Below are 7,838 nucleotides of genomic sequence, written 5' to 3'. Positions count from 1 at the left end.
AAGGTTATTTTGCTATCAATAATGTCTTTAACATTCCACGTTTCAATTAATTAAGTGCATTATACACACACACACACACACACACACACACACACACACACACATACACACACATACACACACGCATATATATATATATATATATATATATATATATATATATATATATATATATATATATATATATATATATATATATATATATATGTCTTTTATAATTGTCAGGGGGGCTTGCGGTGAAATCTTGTTCCCTTCGATGAAAATCACGTTCACGTTCCATGGATGAAATCATTTATATATATTGGGCTTAACAATAACCTTTTTTGCTCACCAGCCACTGTGGCTAATGGTTTTCCAAAGTTACTAGCCACTCAGCATTTTCACATATTTCAAATACAGTATATATATATATATATATATATATATATATATATATATATATATATATATATTTTTTTTTTTTTTTTTTTTTTTTTTTTACATAATATAATTTGGCAGCAGGTAATTAGACTGCTGTCACTTTAAAGACCTGATGCACAGATCCATTATAATGTCACAGATGCGTTTTCTTTCTTAACTTTACATTCACTTAATACATAAATGTCACTGGCTGGTTGTATAAACATACACAAAGATGTATGTAACTTTGTAATTAGATAACAACAAAAATAATATTAAAGGTATGTGGAACATCTTAAATAAAATAATTAAAAATAATACCAAACAGGATAATTATCCACATCATTTCACTGATAATGATGAAAACATCAATGATATGGAGGAGGTGGTTAATAAGTTTAATACATTTTTTGTAAATGTGGGTCCAAACTTAGCAGAGCAAATTCCAGTTCCACAAACATTAGAAAGTAGATATAACAATTTAGTAGATAGAAATCCTAACTCAATATTTTTGACAGCAGTTGATGAAAAAGAAATAATAAATATTGTTAAAGAATGTAAAAACAAAACATCCACTGATCATGATGGAATAGACATATTAATTATAAAAAAAGTAATCGAGGGGATTGCCAAACCATTAATGAACATTTGCAATTTATCGTTTTTAACAGGTACATTTCCAACAAAAATGAAAATAGCAAAAGTTACTCCAATATATAAAAATGGAAACAGACACCAATTCACAAATTACAGGCCAGTCTCTCTATTATCACAATTTGCAAAGATCCTTGAAAAATTATTTAATAATAGATTAGAGAAATTTATTGATAAAAATAAATTACTTTCAGATAGTCAATATGGATTTAGGAAAAAAAACTCAACAGCATTAGCATTAACAGAACTCATTGAAGAAATAACAAACGCTACAGATCAAAATAAATGTGCAGTTGGGGTATTTATTGATCTAAAAAAAGCATTTGACACAATAAATCATGAAATATTAATCAGTAAACTAGAACGCATGTAGTTTTAAATTGGGTAACCAGTTATCTGAGAGACAGACAGCAATTTGTGAAAATAGGAGAGCATTCATCTGAATGTTTGGGCATGAAATGTGGTGTCCCACAGGGGTCAGTGTTAGGACCAAAGTTATTTTTACTTTATATTAATGATATTTGTAAAGTATCGGAAGTATTGAAGTTTGTACTATTTGCAGATGACACCAATATATTTGGTTCAGGAGACAACTTAAAGCTACTTTCAGAATTAATCACCTCAGAATTTAGGAAAATAAAACAATGGTTGGATATTAATAGATTATCGATAAATTTGAGTAAAACAACGTTCATGATATTTGGAAACTGTAAGCCAAATCAACAAGTACAAATACAGATAGAGGGGTTTAACTTAGAAAGAGTGCATGAAAATAAGTTTCTCGGAGTAATCATAGATGAAAAGATCTGTTGGAAGCCTCACATAAAATACATTCAAACCAAACTGTCTAAAAGTATCGCAATTCTGGCTAGAGCTAAGTATATACTGGATTTTAAATCTCTTCGCATCTTGTATTGTTCATTATTGTTACCGTATTTGAACTACTGTGTAGAGGTGTGGGGAAGCACTTACCGACATTCACTACAGCCGTTAGTAATAATGCAAAAACGAGCTATGAGAATTATTCATAATGTTGGATTTTGTGAACATACAAATTCATTATTTTGGCAGTCGAGATTGTTAAAATATTATGACCAAATTGAATATCAAATTGCTGTATTCATGTTTAAAGTAAGAAATAGACTATTGCCTGGGAATATACAAAAGATGTTTTTTGAGAGGGAGGGAGGGTACAACTTAAGGGGATGTGGAAACTTTAAGATTAATAGATTTAGAACAACAAGGAAAAGACTTTGTTTATCAATACACTGTAAAAAATTCACCCGTATTTTTACGGTAAAGTGCTGGCAGCTGTGGTTCCAGCCCATTACCGCAATTTTACGGTTTCAACAATGCTGTAATTTCACAGTAAAGTACTGGCAAGCTAGTTCCAGTCATTTACCGTAATTTTACGGTTTCCATAATGCTGTAATTTCACAGTAAAGTACTGGCAGCTGTGGTTCCAGCCCTTTACCGTAATTTTACGGTTTCAATAATGCTGTAATTTCACAGCAAAGTACTGGCAGCTGTGGTTCCAGCCCTTTACCGTAATTTTACAGTTTTTAATTTGTATGGCTGTTCTGTAATTTCACAAAGTACTGGCAGCAATGGTTCCAACTACAATTCTACAGTATAAAAAAAGTTAATATAAATACTGTTTTCTATTTACTCTATTGTCTGATATCTATTAACATCCCTATGTACCATAATGTTTACAGACATTCCAAACAGACTTTTTACTCAATGGAAAAAATAAAGAAATAGATTATGGTGTACATTGTTTGCCATTTATTTAAAACAGGTTTTAACAATACATTCAATGCATTTTAAAATGTATTTTCTCTGACTTTCTTTCCTTAAATACTGTTTTAGAAATCATTGATAACCAATGGATCAAAAATCCTTGATAGGGCAAAAAATACTGTCAAAACATCCCAAACCTGCTTTTAAAAGAGCTGGCCTGGGAGGAAGTCCAGATCTGAGAGGATATAATCAAGAGAACCAATGGGTGAAAAAAACGTAGGAAGAGGCAAAAAAACAGCCAACACGTCCCACATCGGCTTTTGACAGATCTGGTCTTAGAGGAAATCCAGGTCTGAAAGGAAAGAAAATCAAGAAAATCTTAGTGGTAAAATAAAGCACATGGCAAAAACTAGTGATCACATACTCTGTGAAAACTTTCAAAAGAGACATAAAATGATCATGTTAATGAACTAAACTAATCTTAAACAGCAATTGAGTGTGCAGTTTGTTTTGAATGTTTGTTACAGCATAGAGGAAAAACATAAAAAACAATCTTAACAGAAAGATTATGGGGTCAAGACAAGACCAGAAAGTTTAGCTGTGTGTAAAAGAAAGTGATTGTGTTTTTTCCAGTTAGCCGGATAGGAGTACATTTATTTAGTAGATTTAGGAGTATATTATAATTGTGTATATGTAAAGAGAGCTGTTAAGTTAAATGTGTAAAACATTTTTTTTACGGCAGAAGAAGTACATTTGAGAGTACAGTGGGAAAAGAAGCTGTAAACCCTCAACCTTTAGAATTGGTTGGTTCTCTGCATTAGTTGATGATAAAATTTCATCTGATTTTTACCAGTCACAAGTATAGACAAACACAATGTCCTTAGAGGGATAGTTCACCCCAAAAATCCAAAATTTCTAACCCCCATGCTATATATACACATGACAATCGCATTGATTGGCTGCCATTCTTTTGACACTTAAAAAACACAACAATCTTGAAGTGGATGAATCAATGTCTTCTGAAACCAAACCGTAGATGTGTGTAATAAAAATATTAATATTTTTAACTCACTTTATTTTTGTGTTAGAAAAACAAACAAAAAATGAAATGCTAACTAAACTATAAATCATTACTTCCAATCTACTGTCATAAGTAAGTGAAGCTCATGCGAAATGTCGGTCATCTTTGCTTCTGTGTTACTTCTCGAACAAGCTTTCACAATGCACTTACATCACGTCACAATGTCCCTCTGATAAGTGCTCATATGACAGTAGACTGGAAGCAATGAGTTATTTAATTTAGCATTTTTAGTTTTTTGTATTTTATTGCACAAACCTATCATTTGGCTTTAAAAGGCATTGATTTATCCACTGGGTTCATATGAATTACCATCACAATCGCTGTTCTTTTTTAAGTGTCAGACATGCGACAGCGATTCAATGACATTATATGGACTCAGAGATGGATTTGTTTCCTAAAAATCTAGTTTTGTTTTGGTAATAATTGTTCATGACTCCCTTGTTTGTTCTGAGCAGTTAAACTGTCCACTGTTCTTCAGAATAAAATCCTCCCGCTGGCACCCTTTGTAATAGTTGAGTCCATCAGTAGTTCTCATTGTGAAAAGATGGGTCTTTAAATCATGCAGTCACTATTGTAAAGGTTTCAATTGTGCAGAATATGCTGGAAAACCAAAACTGTGCAGGGCATGGTAGATTTTTCTGAAGAACATTGAGCAGGTTAACTGCTCAGATCAAACAAGGGACTCATGTACAACCATCACAACACAAAAACAACATGTGTGGTTCATAGAGATAACAACAAGCTAGTCACTTACCAAATTAACATTTTTATTACACAGCCCTGAGAGTGTCTAATGGGGTGTGTTGAGTAAAGTCATGAAAGATTATAATTGTTTGTGTAGCTAGCTTAAACACTTTGTTTTGTCTATGTGACTAATGAAGATCACATGAAATGTTAAGAACAATTAATGCAGAAAATCATACAATTCCAAAGGGTTCAGATACTTTCTTACCACTGAATATGAATGCAGGTAAAGGATTAGTTCATCCCAAAATGAAAATGTCCTGATAATTTACTCACCCCAATGCCATCCAAGATGTTCGTGTCTTTCTTTCTTCAGTGGAAAAGAAATTACGTGTTTTAAGGTAAATTTTTCAGGATTTTTCTCCACACAATGGACTTCAATGACAATCAGAATGTTGAAGTCCAAATAAATGCTGTTTCAAAGTGCTTCAAAGGGCTCTCCTCAATCCCAGCTGAGGAATAGAGTCTTATCTAGTGACTCAATCTGTCATTTTCTAAGAAAATTAAAATGTATATACTTTTTAACCACAATTGTTCATCTTGTGCTGGTCTGCAATGTGACAGGCATTACGTCATCCCATTGGTAAGGTCAAAAGTAATTACCACCCCATTGTTTACTAGTATGGAGAAGGATTATCGTTCACATTGTATTGTATGTTGAATTACATATTTATGGTTTTGTGTCAGTTTATTGTTTAAAATGGTCATTTCGTGTGTATATCCTGGATGTCTAATAATGTCATGCGAGACCTTTCCAATGTGAGGACGTCATGCCTGGCACGGAGACCAGCACAATATGAACAACTGTGGTTAATAAGTATATACTATTCATTTATTTTTTTAGAAAATGACAGATGATTCCTTAGCTGGGAGTCATTTGAAGCACTTAAAAATCCTTTGAAACATATTTATTTGGACTTCAACATTCTGGTTGCCATTGAAATCCATTGTGTGGAGCAAATTTCTGAAATTTTTTCCTCAAAAAACTTAATTTTTTCCCCACTGAATAAAGAAAGACATGAACAACTTGGATGGCATTGGGGTGAGTAAATTATCAGGAAATTTTCATTTTGGGATGAACTTATCCTTTAAGCGGTGTTGATTCTTCTAGGAAGCTGCACAAATGGGAGTGTCAGTAGGCATAAAGTTTAGTTACCTAGACGAAATTCCATTCGAAATCGATGAGGTTCCATAGAGAAGCAACTTTGGGATTGGCAGTGGCAGACTTCTTGCTGACAAGTTTTCCAGTCTTCTTTGAAACCACCTTGCCTCTGCAGGTCTTAGAACCTCTTTCGGGGTTTATCCCAACACACACACACACACACACACACACACACACACACACACACACACACACACACACACACACACACACACACACACACACACACACACACTTTAAAATAGAAAACGTACAAAAATCTACCTTTCATTAATTTAAATATTGGATTAAATATAAATTTGCTAAATTACGGGACAATAAAAGAAAATAAACAAATTTAAAGGGTACTATTAAAGGTCACAAAATACCTTTGAATGAATTCCAATGTGCCACATGCCTCCTCTGGATACTGAAAATTGAAGACAGAACATTGTAAACATTATTCCAATTGCATTCAGAAATCGTGATTGTATGCCCTTACAAACAACACGACCCTCTAGTCTAGGGTAATCATCCAGTGTTCAGTACAGTTATCTGCCCTCCCTGAAATTATTATTTTTTTCTTCAAATTATACACAACACTTAAAACAACAGTTTACACAAAAATATACATTTTCTGATAATTTACATGACGTGAAACTCACCAATGATTAGGGATGCATACGATGTCAGTAAAACTCAGTAAAACAAGTGATTGATTCCTAGAAAAAAAGAATACAATTATTATTTAATAAATATTTCATCTTTAACCAAGCAAAGAAATTCGACGTCAGAGCATGGAGAACGTTGCATAGTGAAACTTAAGCTGTTGAAAACTGTCTGCTAAAACGAGTGCAGTCAAGAATATCTGCCTCCTCTTTCAAAACCAACCTCTTTGATTTTTAATACTATATAACGTTACATGCGAATCTCACAAAAAAGCAAGTACTCGGACCACTAAATTGAAAATATAACATTATATATATATATATATATATATATATATATATATATATATATATATATATATATATATATATATATATATATATAAAACGTTAAATATCTATTTTGCATTGGGAATTTTAACAGCTTTACATTATTTGCATGGAAACTAAACAAATTGACCACAACATTTTAATTGCTATCATGGTTCTGGATATTTCGAGTAGTTTTGTAATTATTCTCCATCTTATGTGCATGATATTAACGTTATGCGAATAACATTAATGCATCTGGTTAGATTAACGTTAGCATCATGTAACATTAACTTACTAAACCAGAAATTCATGTGAATCGAGATAAGGGTTAATGTTACTACAAAAGCAAGCCGAAATAATTTCTAAATGGTAACTTAACTTCAACCAAGCAAATTCGCAGTAATACTTTAAATCGGAGCTCAGAGAATATTCATTAGCAGGCGAAAGGCCTCATGCCGTTGAGAGCTCTGTCTGCAAAATGCGATTAGGGCTCAGTAACTTAGCACAGTCAAAAATACCTTGTGAAAAAAGGCGATTTTACAGGTTGGGAGCAACATAATAGAATAACTGCAAAGAAATAAACTCACCTTGAACATTGTCCTTCTTTAGAATAGCCTAGACAGAGGAGTGTTGCTGTTCTTTGACTGTCTGCTTTCTGTTTGAAAAAAAACCCGCGTTGAAGATGCCAAGCCCCCACGTGATATTTTTTACAGGCCAATACTGTTTTTTCCAGGAACAAATGGATTTACACATAAATGCTGTAAATTTACTGCAAGTAATTAATTTATGGAACCTAGACTGTTAAATTACAGGATTAAACTGTTTATTAAAATAACAGTATTTTACTGTTGGAAATCGCCCGTATTTTTACAGCAATTTTTAACAGTGTATGTGGAGTTAAATTGTGGAATAAAATAGATGAAAATTTAAAGCAATGCTCCAACATATTCCTCTTTAAAAAAATGTATAGAGAAAAAAATTCTTAAGAAGTATCAAGAAGTACTGTAGGAAAATGGGAGCGCTCCTTTGTTAAGAGTTATAACATTTGTTAGTGGTTATTTTGAATTTATGCATGTATGTATATGGCAAGTTGAGG

General features: G+C 32.6%; 1 long non-coding RNA gene across 1 annotated transcript; it reads right to left on the bottom strand.

Moving 5' to 3' along the window:
* Window positions 1-2,359: 2,359 nt before the first annotated feature.
* Window positions 2,360-7,396, bottom strand: LOC137064136 (uncharacterized). Its single transcript, XR_010901505.1, has 5 exons — window positions 7,330-7,396; window positions 6,428-6,484; window positions 6,152-6,192; window positions 5,778-5,910; window positions 2,360-3,148 (listed from the first exon to the last, which is right to left on the bottom strand). It is a non-coding gene; the product is annotated as an uncharacterized lncRNA (long non-coding RNA).
* Between the last annotated feature and the right edge of the window lie 442 nt (window positions 7,397-7,838).

This window comes from Pseudorasbora parva, chromosome 24 (genome assembly GCF_024679245.1).
Source record: "Pseudorasbora parva isolate DD20220531a chromosome 24, ASM2467924v1, whole genome shotgun sequence".
In the NCBI taxonomy this organism is placed as follows: domain Eukaryota; kingdom Metazoa; phylum Chordata; class Actinopteri; order Cypriniformes; family Gobionidae; genus Pseudorasbora; species Pseudorasbora parva.
Note: the sequence above shows the minus strand (reverse complement) of the source record. Positions and strands in the feature narration are given on the sequence as shown.